Source organism: Mytilus californianus, unplaced genomic scaffold, assembly GCF_021869535.1.
Source record: "Mytilus californianus isolate M0D057914Y unplaced genomic scaffold, xbMytCali1.0.p SCAF_56, whole genome shotgun sequence".
Lineage (NCBI taxonomy): Eukaryota > Metazoa > Mollusca > Bivalvia > Mytilida > Mytilidae > Mytilus > Mytilus californianus.
Window position 1 is genome coordinate 382,639 of NW_026262708.1, and position 20,087 is coordinate 402,725.

Consider the following 20,087-nt stretch of genomic DNA (forward strand, 5'->3'; position numbering starts at 1 on the left):
TGTCGAAAATGGATGTTTAAAGTTGACAATCGAATGTTGAAATCAAATGTTTAATGTCGAAAACAAGTGTTGGAAGTTGAAAACAAGTGTTAGAAGTTGAAAAACAGTGTTGTAAGTTGAAAAATAGTGTTGAAAGTTGAAAAAAAGTATTAAATGCTAATATCGGATGTTGAAAACGAAAGTCCATTGTTAAATCCGAACGTTGAAAGTTGAAAACGAGTATTCACATTTGAAAAACGACTGTTGAAAGTTGAAACACGAACATTGAATGTTGAAAACGAATGTTGAATGTTGAAAACGGATGTTGAAAGTTAAAAATCGAATGTTGAAAGTTAATAATCGAATGTTGAAAACAATTGTTGAATGCTGAAAACGAATGTAGAATGTTCAAAAAGCATTCTGAATGTTAAAAACGAATGTTGAATGTTGAGAGATAAAATTTAATTGTAAAAAAAATGTTGAATATTGAAAACGAATGTTTAATGTCGAAAACAAGTGTTGGAAGTTGAAAAATAGTGTTGAAAGTTAAAAAATAGTGTTAAATGTTTATAGCGGATATGGAAACGATGATTGAATGTTGAAAACGAATATTAAATGTTGAAAACGAATGTTGAATTTTAAAAACGAATGTTGAAAGTTGAAAAACGAATGTTGAATGGTGAAAACGAATGTAGAAAGTTGAAAAATTCGTTTTCAACATCTGATTTTTAATTTTCAACACATTTTTCGTTTTTAACGTTTGGATTTTAACATTCAACTTTCGTTTTCAACCTTCAACTTTTGTTTTAAATATTCTATTTTCAACCTTCAACACTGTTTTCAACTTTAAACTTTCGTTTTCGACAATCAACATTCGTTTTCAACATTCGATTTTCAACAATCAACATTCGTTTTCAACATTCGATTTTCAACTTTAAATATTCGTTTTCGACATTCAACATTCGTTTTCGACATTCAACATTCGTTTTCAGCATTCAACATTCGATTTTTCACTTTCAACTTTCAAAATTCGTTTTCAACCTCCGTTTTCAACATCGGATTTATAACTTTCAACAGTATTATTCGGTTATCAATATTCAACATTCGTTTTCAACATTCAACATCTATTTCAACATTCAACCTTCGATTTCCAACTTTCCACTTTCGAAATGTTGAAAACAAATGTTGACAGTCGAAAATCGAATGTTCAAAACGAGCGTTAAATGTTAAAATAGAAAGTTGAAAGTTAAAAACGAATGTTGAATGTTGAAAATCGAATGCAGAAAGTTGATATCCGAATGTTGAAAACGAACATTATATGTTGAAAACGAATGTTGAATGTTGAGAACGAATGTTGAAAGTTGAAAATCGAAAATTTAAAACGAATGCTAAAACAAAAGTTGAAAACAAATGTTGGATGTTGAAAACGAATGTTGGATGTCGAAAATAGACGTTGAAAAATAAAATTCGAATGTAGAAAACGAATGTTGAATATTGAAAAAAAATCATGAGAGTTTTTATCCTAATGTTGAAAACAAATGTTAAAAACGACAGTTGAATGTTAAAAACGAATGTTGAATGTTAAAAGATGAAAATGATTGGTTGAAAAAAAAATATTGAATGTTTTAAATCAATGTTTAATGTCGTAGTGTTGGAAGCTAAAAAAATAGTGTTGAAAGTTGAAAAATAGTGTTGAATGTTAATATCGGATGTTGAAAACGAAAGTTGAATGTTGTAAACGAATGTTAAATGTTGAAAACGAATGTTGAGTAGTGAAAACGAATGTTGAAAGTTGAAAAACGAATATTGAATGTTGAATGTTGAAAACAAATGTTGAATGTTTAAAGATGAACATTGAATGTTGAAAAAATGTTGAATGTTGAAAACGATTGTTGAATATTGAAACAAATGTTGCAAGTTGAAAATTTATTGTTGAATGTAGAAAAAATCAAAATGAATGTTGAATGTTGAAAAAAAAGTGAATGTTGAAAACGAATGTTGAATGTTTAAAACGAATTTTGCAAGTTGAAAATGTTTTGTTGAATGCAAAAAAAAAAGTAATGAATGTTGAATGTTGGAAAAAAAGTTGAATGTTGAAAACAAATAATGAATGTTTAAAACGTATGTTGAAAGTTGAATGTTGAAAACGAATGTTCAATGTTGAAAACGAAAGTAGAAAAATAGTGTCGAAAGTTGAAAAATAGTGTTGAATGTTAATATCGGATGTTGAAAACGGGAGTTGAATGTTGAAAACGAAACTTGAATGCTGTAAACGAATTTTGAATGCTGATAACGAATGTTGAAAGTTGAAAAACGAATATTGAATGTTGAAAACGGATGTTGAATGTTGAAAAGAAATGTTGAAAGCTAAATACAAATGATAATGTTGAAAACGAATGTTGAATGTTGAAAACAAATGTTGAATGTTTAAAGATGAAAATCGAATGTTGAAAAAAAAATGTTGAAAATTGAAAACGATTGTTCAATGTAGAAACAAATGTTGAAAGTTGAAAACGATCTGAATGTAGAAACAAATGTTGAAAGATGAAAATCGATTGTTGAAAAAGTGTAGAATGTTGAAAACGAATGTTGAAAGTTAAAATTCAAATGTTGAATGTTGAATACAAATGATGAAAGTTGATAGTTGAAAACGAATGTTGAATGTTAAAAATCAAATCTTGAAAGTTGATATCCGAATGTTGAAAACAAATATTGAATGGTGAAAAAACGAATGTTGAATGTTAAGAACGAATGTTAAAGTTGAAAATAGAACGTTGAAACCAAATGTTAAATGTTAAAAACGAATGTTGAAAATGAATTTTGGATTTCGAAAACGGTTGTTGAAAGTTGAAAACAAATCTTGAAAGTTTTTATCCTAATGTTAAATACAAATATTGAAATACTACGAATGTTGAATGTTGAAAACGACAGTTGAATGCTGTGAACGAATGGTGAATGCTTAAAAATGAAAATCGAAAGGTTGAAAACGAATGTTTAATGTCAAAAACAAGTGTTGGAAGTTGAAAAGTAGTGTTAAAAGTTGAAAAACAGTGTTGAAAGTTAAAAAAAAATAGTGTTGAAAGATAAAAAAATAGTATTGAATGCTAATATCGGATGTAAAAACGAAAGTTGAACGTTGAAAACGAATGTTTAATGTTGAAAACGAATGTTGAAAGTTGAAAAACGACTGTTCAATGGTGAAAACGAATGTTGAAAGTTAAAAACCGAATGTTGAATGTTAAAAGCGAATGTTGAATGTTGAAAACGAATATTAAAAGTTGAAAATCGAATGTTGAAAGTTGAATAACGACTGTTGAATGGTGAAAACGAATGTTGAAAGTTGAAAAACGAATGTTGAATGTTGAAAACGAATGTTGAATGCTGAAAACAAATGTTGAATGTTGAAAACGAATGCTGAAAGATTTATTCTTATGTTGAAAACCAATGTTGAAAACGACAGTTGAATGTTATTAACGAATGGTGAATGCTTAAAGATGAAAATCGAATGTTGAAAACCAATGTTTAATGTCAAAAACAAGTGTTGTAAGTTGAAAAATTATGTTAAAGTTGAAAAATAGTGTTGAAAGATGAAAAATAGTGTTGAAAGTTGAAAAATAGTATTGAATGCTTTTATCGGATGTTGAAAACGAAAGTTTATTGTTGAAAACGAATATTGAATGCTAAAACATGTGTTGAAAGTTGAAAAACGACTGTTGTATGGTGAAACGAATGTTGAAAGTTGAAAAACGAATGTTACATGTTGAAAACGAATGTTTCATGTTGAAAATGAATTTTGAATGTTGAGAACGAATGTTGAATGCTGAAAACGAATGTTGAATACTGAAAACGAATGTTGAATGTCGAAAACAAGTGTTGGAAATTGAACATCGAATGTTGAAAACGAATGTTGAATGTTGAGAACGAATGCTAAAAGTTCAAAATCGAACGTTGAAAATGAATGTTAAATGCAAAAAAAACAAGTTGTAAGCGAATGTTGGTTGTCTGAAATGGATGTTGAAAGTTGAAATTTGAATGTAAAAAACGAGTATTGAATGTTGAAAACAAATCATGAAAATTGATATCCGAATGTTGAAAACGAACATTGAGTATTGAAAACGAATGTTAAATGTTGAAAACGAATGTTGAATGTTGAAAACAAATGTTGAATATTGAAAACGAATGTTGAAAGTTGAAAAACGAATATTGAATGTTGAATGTTGAAAACGAATATTGAATGGTGAATACGAATATATAATGTTAAAAACGAATGTTGAATGTTGAAAACAAATGTTGAATGTTTAAAGATGAACATTGAATGTTGAAAAAATGTTGAATGTTGAAAACGATTGTTGAATATTTAAACAAATGTTGCAAGTTGAAAATTTATTGTTGAATGTAGAAAAAATCAAAATAAATGTTGAATGTTGAAAAAAAAGTGAATGTTGAAAACGAATGTTGAATGTTTAAAACGAATTTTGCAAGTTGAAAATGTTTTGTTGAATGCAAAAAAAAAGTAATGAATGTTGAATGTTGGAAAAAAAGTTGAATGTTGAAAACGAATAATGAATGTTTAAAACGTATGTTGAAAGTTGAATGTTGAAAACGAATGTTCAATGTTGAAAACGAAAGTAGAAAAATAGTGTCGAAAGTTGAAAAATAGTGTTGAATGTTAATATCGGATGTTGAAAACGGGAGTTGAATGTTGAAAACGAAACTTGAATGCTGTAAACGAATTTTGAATGCTGATAACGAATGTTGAAAGTTGAAAAACGAATATTGAATGTTGAAAACGGATGTTGAATGTTGAAAAGAAATGTTGAAAGCTAAATACAAATGATAATGTTGAAAACGAATGTTGAATGTTGAAAACAAATGTTGAATGTTTAAAGATGAAAATCGAATGTTGAAAAAAAAATGTTGAAAATTGAAAACGACTGTTCAATGTAGAAACAAATGTTGAAAGTTGAAAACGATTGTTGAATGTGGAAACAAATGTTGAAAGATGAAAATCGATTGTTGAAAAAGTGTAGAATGTTGAAAACGAATGTTGAAAGTTAAAATTCAAATGTTGAATGTTGAATACAAATGATGAAAGTTGATAGTTGAAAACGAATGTTGAATGTTAAAAATCAAATCTTGAAAGTTGATATCCGAATGTTGAAAACAAATATTGAATGGTGAAAAAACGAATGTTGAATGTTAAGAACGAATGTTAAAGTTGAAAATAGAACGTTGAAACCAAATGTTAAATGTTAAAAACGAATGTTGAAAATGAATTTTGGATTTCGAAAACGGTTGTTGAAAGTTGAAAACAAATCTTGAAAGTTTTTATCCTAATGTTAAATACAAATATTGAAATACTACGAATGTTGAATGTTGAAAACGACAGTTGAATGCTGTGAACGAATGGTGAATGCTTAAAAATGAAAATCGAAAGGTTGAAAACGAATGTTTAATGTCAAAAACAAGTGTTGGAAGTTGAAAAGTAGTGTTAAAAGTTGAAAAACAGTGTTGAAAGTTAAAAAAAAATAGTGTTGAAAGATAAAAAAATAGTATTGAATGCTAATGTCGGATGTAAAAACGAAAGTTGAACGTTGAAAACGAATGTTTAATGTTGAAAACGAATGTTGAAAGTTGAAAAACGAATGTTCAATGGTGAAAACGAATGTTGAAAGTTAAAAACCGAATGTTGAATGTTAAAAGCGAATGTTGAATGTTGAAAACGAATATTAAAAGTTGAAAATCGAATGTTGAAAGTTGAATAACGACTGTTGAATGGTGAAAACGAATGTTGAAAGTTGAAAAACGAATGTTGAATGTTGAAAACGAATGTTGAATGCTGAAAACAAATGTTGAATGTTGAAAACGAATGCTGAAAGATTTTATTCTTATGTTGAAAACCAATGTTGAAAACGACAGTTGAATGTTATTAACGAATGGTGAATGCTTAAAGATGAAAATCGAATGTTGAAAACCAATGTTTAATGTCAAAAACAAGTGTTGTAAGTTGAAAAATTATGTTAAAGTTGAAAAATAGTGTTGAAAGATGAAAAATAGTGTTGAAAGTTGAAAAATAGTATTGAATGCTTTTATCGGATGTTGAAAACGAAAGTTTATAGTTGAAAACGAATATTGAATGCTAAAACATGTGTTGAAAGTTGAAAAACGACTGTTGTATGGTGAAACGAATGTTGAAAGTTGAAAAACGAATGTTACATGTTGAAAACGAATGTTTCATGTTGAAAATGAATTTTGAATGTTGAGAACGAATGTTGAATGCTGAAAACGAATGTTGAATACTGAAAACGAATGTTGAATGTCGAAAACAAGTGTTGGAAATTGAACATCGAATGTTGAAAACGAATGTTGAATGTTGAGAACGAATGCTAAAAGTTCAAAATCGAACGTTGAAAATGAATGTTAAATGCAAAAAAAACAAGTTGTAAGCGAATGTTGGATGTCTGAAATGGATGTTGAAAGTTGAAATTTGAATGTAAAAAACGAGTATTGAATGTTGAAAACAAATCATGAAAATTGATATCCGAATGTTGAAAACGAACATTGAGTATTGAAAACGAATGTTAAATGTTGAAAACGAATGTTGAATGTTGAAAACAAATGTTGAATATTGAAAACGAATGTTGAAAGTTGAAAAACGAATATTGAATGTTGAATGTTGAAAACGAATATTGAATGGTGAATACGAATATATAATGTTGAAAACGAATGTTGAATGTTGAAAACAAATGTTGAATGTTTAAAGATGAACATTGAATGTTGAAAAAATGTTGAATGTTGAAAACGATTGTTGAATATTGAAACAAATGTTGCAAGTTGAAAATTTATTGTTGAATGTAGAAAAAATCAAAATGAATGTTGAATGTTGAAAAAAAAGTGAATGTTGAAAACGAATGTTGAATGTTTAAAACGAATTTTGCAAGTTGAAAATGTTTTGTTGAATGCAAAAAAAAAAAAAGTAATGAATGTTGAATGTTGGAAAAAAAGTTGAATGTTGAAAACGAATAATGAATGTTTAAAACGTATGTTGAAAGTTGAATGTTGAAAACGAATGTTCAATGTTGAAAACGAATGTTCAATGTTGAAAACGAAAGTAGAAAAATAGTGTCGAAAGTTGAAAAATAGTGTTGAATGTTAATATCGGATGTTGAAAACGGGAGTTGAATGTTGAAAACGAAACTTGAATGCTGTAAACGAATTTTGAATGCTGATAACGAATGTTGAAAGTTGAAAAACGAATATTGAATGTTGAAAACGGATGTTGAATGTTGAAAAGAAATGTTGAAAGCTAAATACAAATGATAATGTTGAAAACGAATGTTGAATGTTGAAAACAAATGTTGAATGTTTAAAGATGAAAATCGAATGTTGAAAAAAAATGATGAAAATTGAAAACGACTGTTCAATGTAGAAACAAATGTTGAAAGTTGAAAACGATTGTTGAATGTAGAAACAAATGTTGAAAGATGAAAATCGATTGTTGAAAAAGTGTAGAATGTTGAAAACGAATGTTGAAAGTTAAAATTCAAATGTTGAATGTTGAATACAAATGATGAAAGTTGATAGTTGAAAACGAATGTTGAATGTTAAAAATCAAATCTTGAAAGTTGATATCCGAATGTTGAAAACAAATATTGAATGGTGAAAAAACGAATGTTGAATGTTAAGAACGAATGTTAAAGTTGAAAATAGAACGTTGAAACCAAATGTTAAATGTTAAAAACGAATGTTGAAAATGAATTTTGGATTTCGAAAACGGTTGTTGAAAGTTGAAAACAAATCTTGAAAGTTTTTATCCTAATGTTAAATACAAATATTGAAATACTACGAATGTTGAATGTTGAAAACGACAGTTGAATGCTGTGAACGAATGGTGAATGCTTAAAAATGAAAATCGAAAGGTTGAAAACGAATGTTTAATGTCAAAAACAAGTGATGGAAGTTGAAAAGTAGTGTTAAAAGTTGAAAAACAGTGTTGAAAGTTAAAAAAAAATAGTGTTGAAAGATAAAAAAATAGTATTGAATGCTAATATCGGATGTAAAAACGAAAGTTGAACGTTGAAAACGAATGTTTAATGTTGAAAACGAATGTTGAAAGTTGAAAAACGACTGTTCAATGGTGAAAACGAATGTTGAAAGTTAAAAACCGAATGTTGAATGTTAAAAGCGAATGTTGAATGTTGAAAACGAATATTAAAAGTTGAAAATCGAATGTTGAAAGTTGAATAACGACTGTTGAATGGTGAAAACGAATGTTGAAAGTTGCAAAACGAATGTTGAATGTTGAAAACGAATGTTGAATGCTGAAAACAAATGTTGAATGTTGAAAACGAATGCTGAAAGATTTTATTCTTATGTTGAAAACCAATGTTGAAAACGACAGTTGAATGTTATTAACGAATGGTGAATGCTTAAAGATGAAAATCGAATGTTGAAAACCAATGTTTAATGTCAAAAACAAGTGTTGTAAGTTGAAAAATTATGTTAAAGTTGAAAAATAGTGTTGAAAGATGAAAAATAGTGTTGAAAGTTGAAAAATAGTATTGAATGCTTTTATCGGATGTTGAAAACGAAAGTTTATTGTTGAAAACGAATATTGAATGCTAAAACATGTGTTGAAAGTTGAAAAACGACTGTTGTATGGTGAAACGAATGTTGAAAGTTGAAAAACGAATGTTCCATGTTGAAAACGAATGTTTCATGTTGAAAATGAATTTTGAATGTTGAGAACGAATGTTGAATGCTGAAAACGAATGTTGAATACTGAAAACGAATGTTGAATGTCGAAAACAAGTGTTGGAAATTGAACATCGAATGTTGAAAACGAATGTTGAATGTTGAGAACGAATGCTAAAAGTTCAAAATCGAACGTTGAAAATGAATGTTAAATGCAAAAAAAACAAGTTGTAAGCGAATGTTGGATGTCTAAAATGGATGTTGAAAGTTGAAATTTGAATGTAAAAAACGAGTATTGAATGTTGAAAACAAATCATGAAAATTGATATCCGAATGTTGAAAATGAACATTGAGTATTGAAAACGAATGTTAAATGTTGAAAACGAATGTTGAATGTTGAAAACAAATGTTGAATATTGAAAACGAATGTTGAAAGTTGAAAATCGAATGTTGAAAGTTAAAAAACGACTGTTGAAAGTTGAAAAAGAATGTTAAATGTTGAAAACGAATGTTGACAGCTAAAAATCTAATGTTGAAAATAATTGTTGAATGTCGAAAACGAATGTTAAATATTTATCACCGTTGACATAGCAAGTTATTGACTTCTATTTCAACAACTGAAATTCCTGAGTGATGTTAAATTCAACTATAACACGATTATGGAGGGACTTAATCTGGCTAAAAAGTCTAAAGCCTTACCCCCATATATGAACATAATAGTTAACTTTACACCTAGAATGCTACAACATCAAACAAAAGATGGTGTTAAAGATCAAGTCCGGGAACTAAATGCCAGAATCAAAACGGAAGTGCTTTCCTCCCTGTCTGGCATTACTGCAAAAGCCATTACGGAAGTTGGCAAAGAGATGGACAGCATCGTCCAAGAGGTAGATGACCAGTTCATAAAAGGTGAACAGTTTGAAGAAAGAAACAGGTTCTTTAAAACAGCTAATGAAATCAAGGAAGAATATGCCATCAAACTGGCTAAATACAAAGAATGTCTGCCAAGAAAACAAACATTTAGCAGTGGTTTCAAGCCAAAGGACAAATATAGAAAATTTTAAGATTTTGTTTCACATACAATAATTTGATTAGTAGCGTAGTGTAGGATTTTAGTTACTATAGTTCAGTGAAATCTTCTAAGGATTTTAATCTCTAGGTTGTCAGTTATGTGTGCGTTATCTCACTTGGATTTGTTATAATATTGGAATATTATGTGTTTATTTTATCATTGGAAATATTAAATCATTTCATTCACCTGTGTGTTATCGTTTGTTAAGCTTCTATTGGATAATAGTTTTTTGTGCACTGAGCATGCGTGCCATATGCTGCCTTTCCTTCTGCAAACAGTCTTACCAATTTACTCTTACTGTAAGGATGGTTTGCAGAAGATTTAAGAGTTCCTGTAGATATAGGAACAAAAGAAAACGGGAAAAACTTAAAACTTAAAACCCGTAAACTAAATAACAAGTATAAATCAAGAAAGATTCGAGAAGAATCTTGCAAAAAGTTTGTGTTGAACTTGTCAAGTAGACTACTGACAAACGAGGAATACTCTTGGGAAAAGGGATGAGGTTTATTCCTACTCCTAAAGTTTCAGGTACTTACATACGTAAACAAATCATGATGGATTTTCTTGAACTAGCTAGAAAATTGAGATGTAGATTTCACTACTCTACGAACACAATTAAAGAAATCCATCCTTTATACTTACAAACAGGGCATATTCTACCTAACGGAAACAATGCCCTTGAATGTTACATAACTGATACAAAACTTGAAATTTCTAGATTAAAGGTTAAACAGTTCAAACACAACCTAACACTAGCAGAGCGTAAAGCTTTCAATTATCTTATAAAAGATGACAGCATCTATATATCTAAGGCAGATAAAAACAACACAACTGTGGTCGTAAACACATTAGATTATATTAATGCAGGAACTAATCACTTAAACAGTGATCATTACATGAAAATAAATCACACAAACACAGAGATTATCACTAGATCTATTTCAAAGATTGTAAATAAACTATTTGCAAACAAAGAAATTGATGAGCACACTTATAACTTCTTAAGTGACTGCAAGAATCCTAAACATGGATACATGTACCTTCTTCCTAAAATACATAAAATTCGGCAAGACTCATTAGAAGCAATCAAAATAGATGGGTATAAAAGAGGAGAATTAGCTGTGCCTTTCAGGCCTATAATCAATAAATGCAATTCTCCAACTAGAAGAATTGAAAAGATTTTAGAATTATTATAAAAAACTTTATTGAGGGAACTAGAGTTTTACATTCAAGACACAAAAGATTTTATCAATAGGATAGAGTCAAAGACCTGTGTACATAACTGTACACCTATTGCCTATGATGTAACTTCAATGTATACAAACATGAACATTGATAATTTACTTGATACAACCAAGAATTTCTTAGATCAAATTGATCGAACAAAGTATAAGTTTAAAGTACCAAACAAATTAGATTTAATATCTTTTGCAAAAATTATATTGGAAAACAATGAGTTCCAATCTAATGGGACTTTATATAAACAAGTTATACGGGCGCCACAAGGTGGAATATTATCACCCACTGCCACCGATCTGCATCTGTCAACAATACTTACACAAATCTTAGACAGATTTCAATTTAAAAATAGCATTAGTATGATTTGTCAATATCGTGACGATGGTTTCATGATTACAGAGTGCAACAAATCACAAATTGATGAGTTCTTTGCAATTGCAAACAACATTGACCCTCTACTTAAGTTTACGTATAATTTCTCCAATACAGAAGTGACGTACTTAGATACTGAGGTGTACAAAGGGGAGCGTTTTAAATCGAGTGGTGTCCTTGACATCAGGTTACATGTCAAACCAACTGAAACTTATCAGTATCTCCCAATTACAAGTGCACATCCTAAACATACTTTTAAAAGTATTATAACAGGTGAAACAATTCGTCACATAAGAAACAATAGCAACGAAACTGATCTTAACAAACATCTTCTGACCTTGGAGAATAAACTTATAGATAGAGGCTATGATAAGTTGGAAACTGCAAAAAACATAAAAGATGTGAAATACAAGATTAAACGATGCAGATTTAGAAAAAGGGAAATCCCACTTACACTAGTAACTAAATATAACCCCACAGTTACAAATCTTAACAGAGCTATTAAGAAACATTGGCAAATTTTGCAAAGAGATGAATATTGTAAAACAATATTTAAACAGATGCCTATCATTGCTTATAAACGCAGTAAAAATTTAAAAGAGCACCTAGCAAAAACAAGACTTTTAAATAGGGAGACTTTTGAGAAGGGACCCTTGCTAAAATAGAACTTAGCTAAAAAATCCTGAAACACCGTTAATTAATTATATATATATTTCTAGTAAAAAGGCAATTAGTCATTACGACCCTGTAAAAACGGTGTCAAGTCTTGAGGTTTAAGTATGTATGTTGGCGATGGGAATCTATGCATTTGTGGAAAGTTTTACCCAAATGTTTGTAAAGGTGAATGATAAATACGAATTTTGAATGTTTAAAGATGAAAATTTAGTTGTAAAAAAAAATGTGGAATATTTAAAACAAATGTTTAATGTCGAAAACAGGTGTTGGAAGTTGAAAAATAGTGTTGAAAGTTGAAAAATAGTGTTGAAAGTTGAAAAATAGTGTTAAAGGTTTTTAGCGGATGTTAAACACGAAAGTTGTATGTGGCAAACGAATGTTGAATTTTGAAAACGAATGTTGAATTTTAAAGGCGAATGTTGAAGTTGATTGATTGATTGATTGTTGGTTGCTTAACGTCCAGTGGCAAATATTTCATGCATATTCAGGACGAGAACAAATTTACAATAAACACAATAGGTAGGTTCTGTAATAGGGGCGTCCGGGATTAAGGTCGGAGAAATTTAGACTGCCACGGGAAATGAGGGTATATTAGATAGGGACAGAAATTTAGCCTTGCATCAGGTCACCTACGGACCCCTCACAGAGTTGTTGCAAGGGTTCTTAACGTGCACAGAGCGTGGCACTCTCTTTACACGAGGCATCGGATTTAACGTCCCCATTCTGACCGGACGTGGCTGCAAATTTGTACATCCCGCACAGCCAAACGGACGCCCCACTTTAGCAAGGGTTTTACTGCCGGTCGGAGGAAGACCAATGGTGACCCTACTTCTATTCCCCAGTCACCCTTGGGGGGTGTTGAAGTTGAAAAACGAATGTTGAATGGTAAAAACGAATGTTGAAGGTTGAACGAGTGTTAAGTGTAAAAAACGAAAGTTGAAAGTTGAAAACGAATGTTGAATGTTAAAACTCGAATGCTGAAAGTTGATATCAGGATGTTGAAAGCGAACATTGAGTGTTGAAAACGAATGTTAAATGTCGAGAACGAATGCTGAAAGTTGAAAATCGAATGAAGAAAAGGAATGTTGAATGTTGACGTTTTATTCTTATGTTGAAAACAAATGTTGAAAACGACAGTTGTATGTTATAAACGAATGGTGAATGCTTTAAAAGCTGACAATCGAATGTTGAAAATTAATGTTTGATGTCGAAAACAAGTGTTGGAAGTTGAAAATAGTGTTGAAAGTTGAAAAATGTTGTTGAAAGTTGAAAAATAGTATTGAATGCTAATATCAGATGTTGAAAACGAAACTCGAATATTGAAACCGAATGTTGAATGTTGAAAACGAGTGTTGAAACTTGAAAAACGACTGTTGAATGGTGAAAACGAATGTTGAAAGTTGAAAAACAAATGTTGAAAGTTGAAATAAATGTTGAATGTTAAAAACGAATGTTGAATGTTAAAAACGAATGTTGAAAGTTGAAAATCGAATGTTGGAAATTGAAAAATAGTGTTGAAAGTTGAAAAATAGTGTTGATAGTTAAAAAATAGTGTTGAAAAGTTGAAAAATAAATAGTGTTGAAAGTTGAAAAATAGTGTTAAATGTTTATAGCGGATGTTGCAAACGAAAGTTGTATGTTGAAAGCGAATGTTGAAAATGGAAAAATGAATGTTGAATGGTGAAAACGAATGTTGAAAGTTGAAAAAACGTTGAAAATGAATGTAAAATGCTAAAGACAAAAGCTGAAAACGAAAGTTCAAAATCTGATGTTGAAAACAATTGTTGAATGTTGAAAACGAATGTTAAATGGCTGAAAACGAATGCTGAATTTTAAAAACGAATGTTGAATGTTTAAAGATGAAAATTTAATTGTGAAAAAATATTGAAAACAAATGTTTAATGTCGTAAACAAGTGTTGGAAGTTGAAAAATAGTGTTGAAAGTTGAAAAATAGTGTTGAAAGTTTAAAAACGAATGTTGAACGTTGAAAACGAATGTTGAAAGTTAAAAATTTAATGTTGAAAACAATTATTGAATGTTGAAAACGAATGTTAAATGCTGAAAACGAATGCTGAATGTTAAAAACGAATGTTGAATGTTTAAAGATGAAAATTTAATTATAAAAAAAATGTTGAATATAGAAAACAAATGTTTAATGTCGAAAACAAGCGTTAAAAGTTGAAAAAAGTGTTAAAAATTGAAAAATAGTGTTGAAAGTTGAAAAATAGTGTTAAATGTTTATAGCGGATGTTGGAAAACGAATGTTAAATATTGAAAGCGAATGTTAAAAATAGAAAAACGAATGCTGAATGGTGAAAACGAATGTTGAAAGTTGAAAAACGAATGTTGAATGTTGAAAACGAATGTTGAAAGATGAAAATCGAATGTTGAAAACGAATGTTGAAAGAAGAAAATCGAATGTTAAAAACGAATGTTTAAAGAAGAAAATCGAATGTTGAAAACGAATGTTGAAAACGAAAGTTGAAAACGAATGTTCAATGTTGAAAACGAATGTGGGATGTCGAAAATGGATGGTGAAAGTTGTAATTCGAATGTAGAAAACAATAGTGTTGAAAGTTGAAAAATAGTAATAAATGCTAATATCGGATGTTGAAAACGAAAATCGATTGTTGAAATCGAACGTTGAATGTCTGTTGAAAACGAGTGTTCAAAGTTGAAAAACGACTATTGAATGTTGAAAACGAATGTTGAATGTTAAAAACGAATGTTGAAAGTTGAAAATCGAATGCTAAAATGTTGAAAACGGATGTTGGATGTCGAAAATGGATGTTGAAAGTTGAAATTCGGATGTAGAAAACGAATGTTGATGGTTGAAAAAGAATGTTGAATGTCGAAAATGGATGTGTAAAGTTAATATTCGAATGTAGAAAACGAATGTTGAATGTTGAAATCATGAAAGTTTTTATCCTAATGTTGAAAACAAATGTTAAAAACGACAGTTGAATGTTATAAAAGAATGGTGAATGCTTAAAGATGAAAATCGAATGTTGATTGATTGAATCATTGTTGGATGCTTAACGTCCAGTGGCAAATATTTCATGCATATTCAGAACGAGAACAAGTTCACAATAAATACAATAGATAGGTTCTGTAATAGATTAAGGGATTAAGGTTGGAGAAATTTAGACTGCCACGGAAAATGAGGGTATATTGGATAAGGACAGAAATTTAGCCTTGCAACAGGTCACCTACGGACCCCTCAAAGAGTTGTTGCAAGGGTTCTTAACGTGTAAAGAGCGTGAAATCAAATGTTTAATGTCGAAAACAAGTGTTGGAAGTTGAAAACAAGTGTTGGAAGTTGAAAAAAAGTGTTGTAAACTGAAAAATAGTGTTGAAAGTTGAAAAATAGTATTAAATGCTAATATCGGATGTTGAAAACGAAAGTCGATTGTTGAAACCGAACGTTGAATGTTGAAAACGAGTGGTCACAGTTAAAAACGACTGTTGTATGGTGAAAACAAATGTTGAAAGTTAAAAAACAACTGTTGAATGTTGAAAACGAATGTTGAATGTTGAAAACGAATGTTGTTTGTTAAAAACGAATGTTGAAAGTTGAAAATTGAATGTTAAAAGTTGAAAAACGACTGTTGAATGGTTAAAACGAATGTTGAAAGTTGGAAAACGAATGTTGAATGTTGAAAACGAATGTTGAAAGTTGTAAATCGAATGTTGAAAGTTGAAAAACAAATGTTGAATGTTGTAAACGAATGTTGAAAGTCAAAAATCGAATGTTGCAAACAATTGTTGAATGTTGAAGACGAATGTTGATTGCTGAAAACGAATGTTGAATGTTGAAAACGCATGCTGAATGTTAAAAACGAATGTTGAATGTTAATAGATGAAAATGTAATTGTAAAAAAAATGTTGAACATAGAAAACAAATGTTTAATGTCGAAAATAAGCGTTGAAAGTTGAAAAATAGTGTTAAATGTTTATAGCGGATGTTGAAAACGAATGTTGAATGTTGAAAACGAATGTTGAATTTTGAAAGCGAATGTTTAAAATTGAAAAACGAATGCTGAATGGTGAAAACGAATGTTGAAAATTAAAAAAAAACAAATGCTGAATGTTGAAAACGAATATTGAAAGAAGAAAATCGAATCTTGAAAACGAAAGTTGAAAACGAATGTTCAATGTTGAAAACGAATGTTGAATGCTGAAAACGAATGTTGAATGTTTAAACAAATGTTGAATATGGAAAATAAATGTTGAATGTCGAAAACGAGTGTTGAAAGTTGAAAATCGAAAGTCGAGAACGATTGTTAAATGTTACAAACGAATGTTGAAAGTTGAAAACGAATGTTAAATGTTGAAAATCGAATGCTGAAAGTTGATATCCGAATGTTGAAAACGAACATTGAGTGTTGAAAACGAATGTTGAATGTTGAGAACAAATCTTGAAAGTTGATAATCGAATGTTCAAAACGAGTGTTAAATGTAAAAAAACGAAAGTTGAAAGTTGAAAACGAATGTTGAATGTTGAAATCGAATGCTTAAAGTTCAAAAGAGCTAAATATGATCACTGAATTGGTTGAAAAAGACTCTGTGAGAAGTTTTCTCTCAAACAACGACGTCTTGTGGCTTTTTAATCCTCCACACGCCTCCCACATGGAAGGAGTGTGGGAAAGGATGATTGGTGTTTCACGAAAGATTTTAGATTCTATGTTACTACGAGAAGGTTCAAAAACTCTTACTCATGAAGTACTTACTACCCTGTTATCGGAGGTAACAGCAATTGTAAATGCGAGACCCTTGGTTCCGGTGTCAGCTGACCCAGAATCACCATGTGTACTTTGTCCAGCAATGCTTCTCACACATAAAATAAATCAGGACAATGTATCGTTTCCAACATTCGGAAATAAAGACATGTTGAAATCTCTATGGAAGCACACTCAGGTTCTAGCAGAAGAGTTTTGGAACCGCTGGCGTAACGAATATTTAAACCGTCTACAAACTCGACAAAAATGGACCCGTGAGTACAGTAATATGAAGGAAGGCGATTTAGTACTCTTAAGAGACCGTGAATGTGCTCGCAACTATTGGCCAGTCGCAATTGTTGAAAAGACATTCTCTAGTTTTGATCAGAAAGTCAGAAAGGTTCAAATTCGTGTTGTGCGTGATGGGAAAGCAGTTAGTTATGTTAGACCAATCAACGAACTAGTAATGTTGGTAGAGCATGTGGAACTAAAACAAAGTGAAACAGATTAATGATTATAATTTTAACTCGTTGAACCTTCGGATAGTCAGAACATTTTATTACAGTTATTACATTTTGCATTGATAATTTGTTCATGTTATTTTCAAATTTGTTTATGAATTGGTGATTTTAGTTTTGAAATCAGAGGGGGAGTGTTATGTCACACTCCGGAAATTACGGATCTGTCCGTCATTATGTCGAATTTTATTTTTGATGTCTGCCACACGGCAAAGATAAACAAACTTTTCTTTGGTATTCAACCCTCCACAGGGTGAGTTTTTGTTATACTGTAGTTTATAACCTTCATTTGTATGCCCGATATACGTATTTAAAGTCTAAGGTCAGTCCTTTTGAATTTAATTGTGATTTCAAACGATTCTCAGGAGTCATATCTCATGTCACACTTATTTTGTATTTTACATGTTAAATTAAGCTTTCCGATGTTTATATGATGGTTATTTTTATTCCTGCTTTTATTATACACCAGTCCTAGTCAATTTAAGCTTCTTAATTCTCGATTTTTGATATTACTCCGTCAGTTTGTCAAAATATTTTTTGTATGGAACGCCAATAGAGCCATATATTTCGGCGTACGTTTTTTCTTAAAACAGTATGTGTATAGAACGCTTTTCGTGTTATAATTTTGTTATCTAAGATGTAATTCTATGGCACTTTTTGATCATTTTTTGGTTGTTTCATAAGATAGACATATTTTTCAATGTATGGAGAACATTGTTGATATTAATTGTACCATTATTTTGTGAACATTGTGCTTATTAGATTTCATTTTTGTATATTTTCAGTTTTTTACCCTCTCTGGAGGTCTGCAATAAAAGATAGTAACTCAGGTTTTAGCGTATCTTTGATATTACAGATAGCTTACAAAATCTTTTAAATATTTCAGTCGATTCCGTTAACTCAGAAAATGATTTGCTTTTCTCTAATTCCAATGAATGTGTTCCTGAAATGAGTCTGTCAATAAAGATGACATTGGCAGTTATATAAGTATGGAGTCACCTGAAAAGAAAAAAAAAACGATTCTGAAAACAAAAGATAGCAATGATGAAAGAGAGTCACGATCACAATGGATTGATTGATTGTTGGTTGCCTAACGTCCAGTGGCAAATATTTCATGCATATTCAGGACGAGAACAAATTAACAATAAATACAATAGGTAGGTTCTGTAATAGGGGCGTCCGGGATTAAGGTTGGAGAAATTTAGAATACCACGGGAAATGAGGGTATATTGGATAGGGACAGAAATTTAGCCTTGCAACAGGTCACCTACGGACCCCTCAAAGAGTTGTTGCAAGGGTTCTTAACGTGCAAAGAGTGTGGCACTCTCTTTACACGAGGCATCGGATTTAACGTCCCCATTCTGACAGGACGTGGCTGCAAATTTGTACATCCCGCACAGCCAAACGGACGCCCCACTTTAGCACGGGTTTTACTGCCAGTCGGAGGAAGACCAATGGTGACCATACTTCTATTCCCCAGTCACCCTCGGGGGTCTATTATTTAGATTCACAGAATTTATATTTACAAGAATATAATATCAGACTACAGTAAGGAAGGTCTGCTGCAATAAAAAAAAAATCATTTTTTATTTGGTTTTTCTTCTTCTGCAAACTGGCCAGGTGTGTCTGCTCCCTCAAGTTAAACCAACAAATTAAAAACCTGCGGCCGTATGAGTAATAAAAATTGCGTTTATTTGTCTTGTTAATTTGCCTGCTTTGTAAATGATCGAATTACAATGATTATGATTAATTAATTGTTTTTGCAGAGAATGTGAACAGTAATCCTGCAAGAACTAATCTTACCTACGCAGAAAAAAGGAAGAGGGTAATGGGACTTGTTGAGATACAAGCTCATTGAAACCAGGTTGGAGGAACAGTCCCCAGCAACTCATTCTTGTTGCTTTTGTCAATGAACTGTTGATGATGTCATAGTTTGTCAGGATTGTGGTCCCTCTGCATTGTGATGCTTGCTGTAAGAGGATACATCAGAACATCCTGTTCCATAAGCCACACCAGTGGAAGGTAACATATTGCCACAATATATATAAAAAAGATGTGGTATGATTGCCAATGAGACAACTCTCCACAAGCATACAAGAGACCAAATGACACAGAAAGTATTAACTATAGGTCACCGTACGGCCTTCAACAATGAGCAAAGCCCATACCACATAGTCAGCTATTAAAAGCCCTGAAATGACAATGTAAAACAATTCAAACGAGAAAACTAACAGCCTTATTTATGTAAAAAAATGAACGAAAAACATATATGTAACACATAAACAAACGATAACCACTGAATTACAGGCTCTTGACTTGGGACAGGCACATACATGTAGAATGTGGCGGGGTTAAACATGTTAGCAGGATCCCAACCCTCCCCCTAACCTGGGACAGTGGTGTAACAGTACAACGTAAGAACGAACTATAAAAATCAGTTGAAAAAGGCTTAACTCATCAGGTGGATACAATTACAAATACAAGTGGACGTTGCCGGGTACTTGTACATCCCAACAACAAAAAGACACTTAGTACAGATCTGAGAGTACTCGCAGTTACTGACAGCTAGTTCAAAGCCACTAACAACTATAACAAAATTCATGCATCTAAGACTAATGTCATTTGTTCATGTGTTTAGATGTAGTTTTAAAACTTTTCTGAAAACCAGGATAGAAAAGCAACATTGCAGCTTTTAGAAATGTTTAAAAACTGATATACTTTGCAATGCTTTGTGCGGTTATCAAATGAATTTCATAAAATCGTTGATAGTTTTCAAAATTTAGAAATTATTACTGACTATTTTCAATAAGAATGTTCAA

At 30.7% G+C, this 20,087-nt stretch overlaps 1 long non-coding RNA gene across 1 annotated transcript; it reads left to right on the forward strand.

Moving 5' to 3' along the window:
- Positions 1-17,275: 17,275 nt before the first annotated feature.
- On the forward strand, positions 17,276-18,099 carry LOC127703930 (uncharacterized). The gene is made up of 2 exons (XR_007983131.1): positions 17,276-17,521; positions 18,054-18,099. It is a non-coding gene; the product is annotated as an uncharacterized LOC127703930 (long non-coding RNA).
- Positions 18,100-20,087: the final 1,988 nt, after the last annotated feature.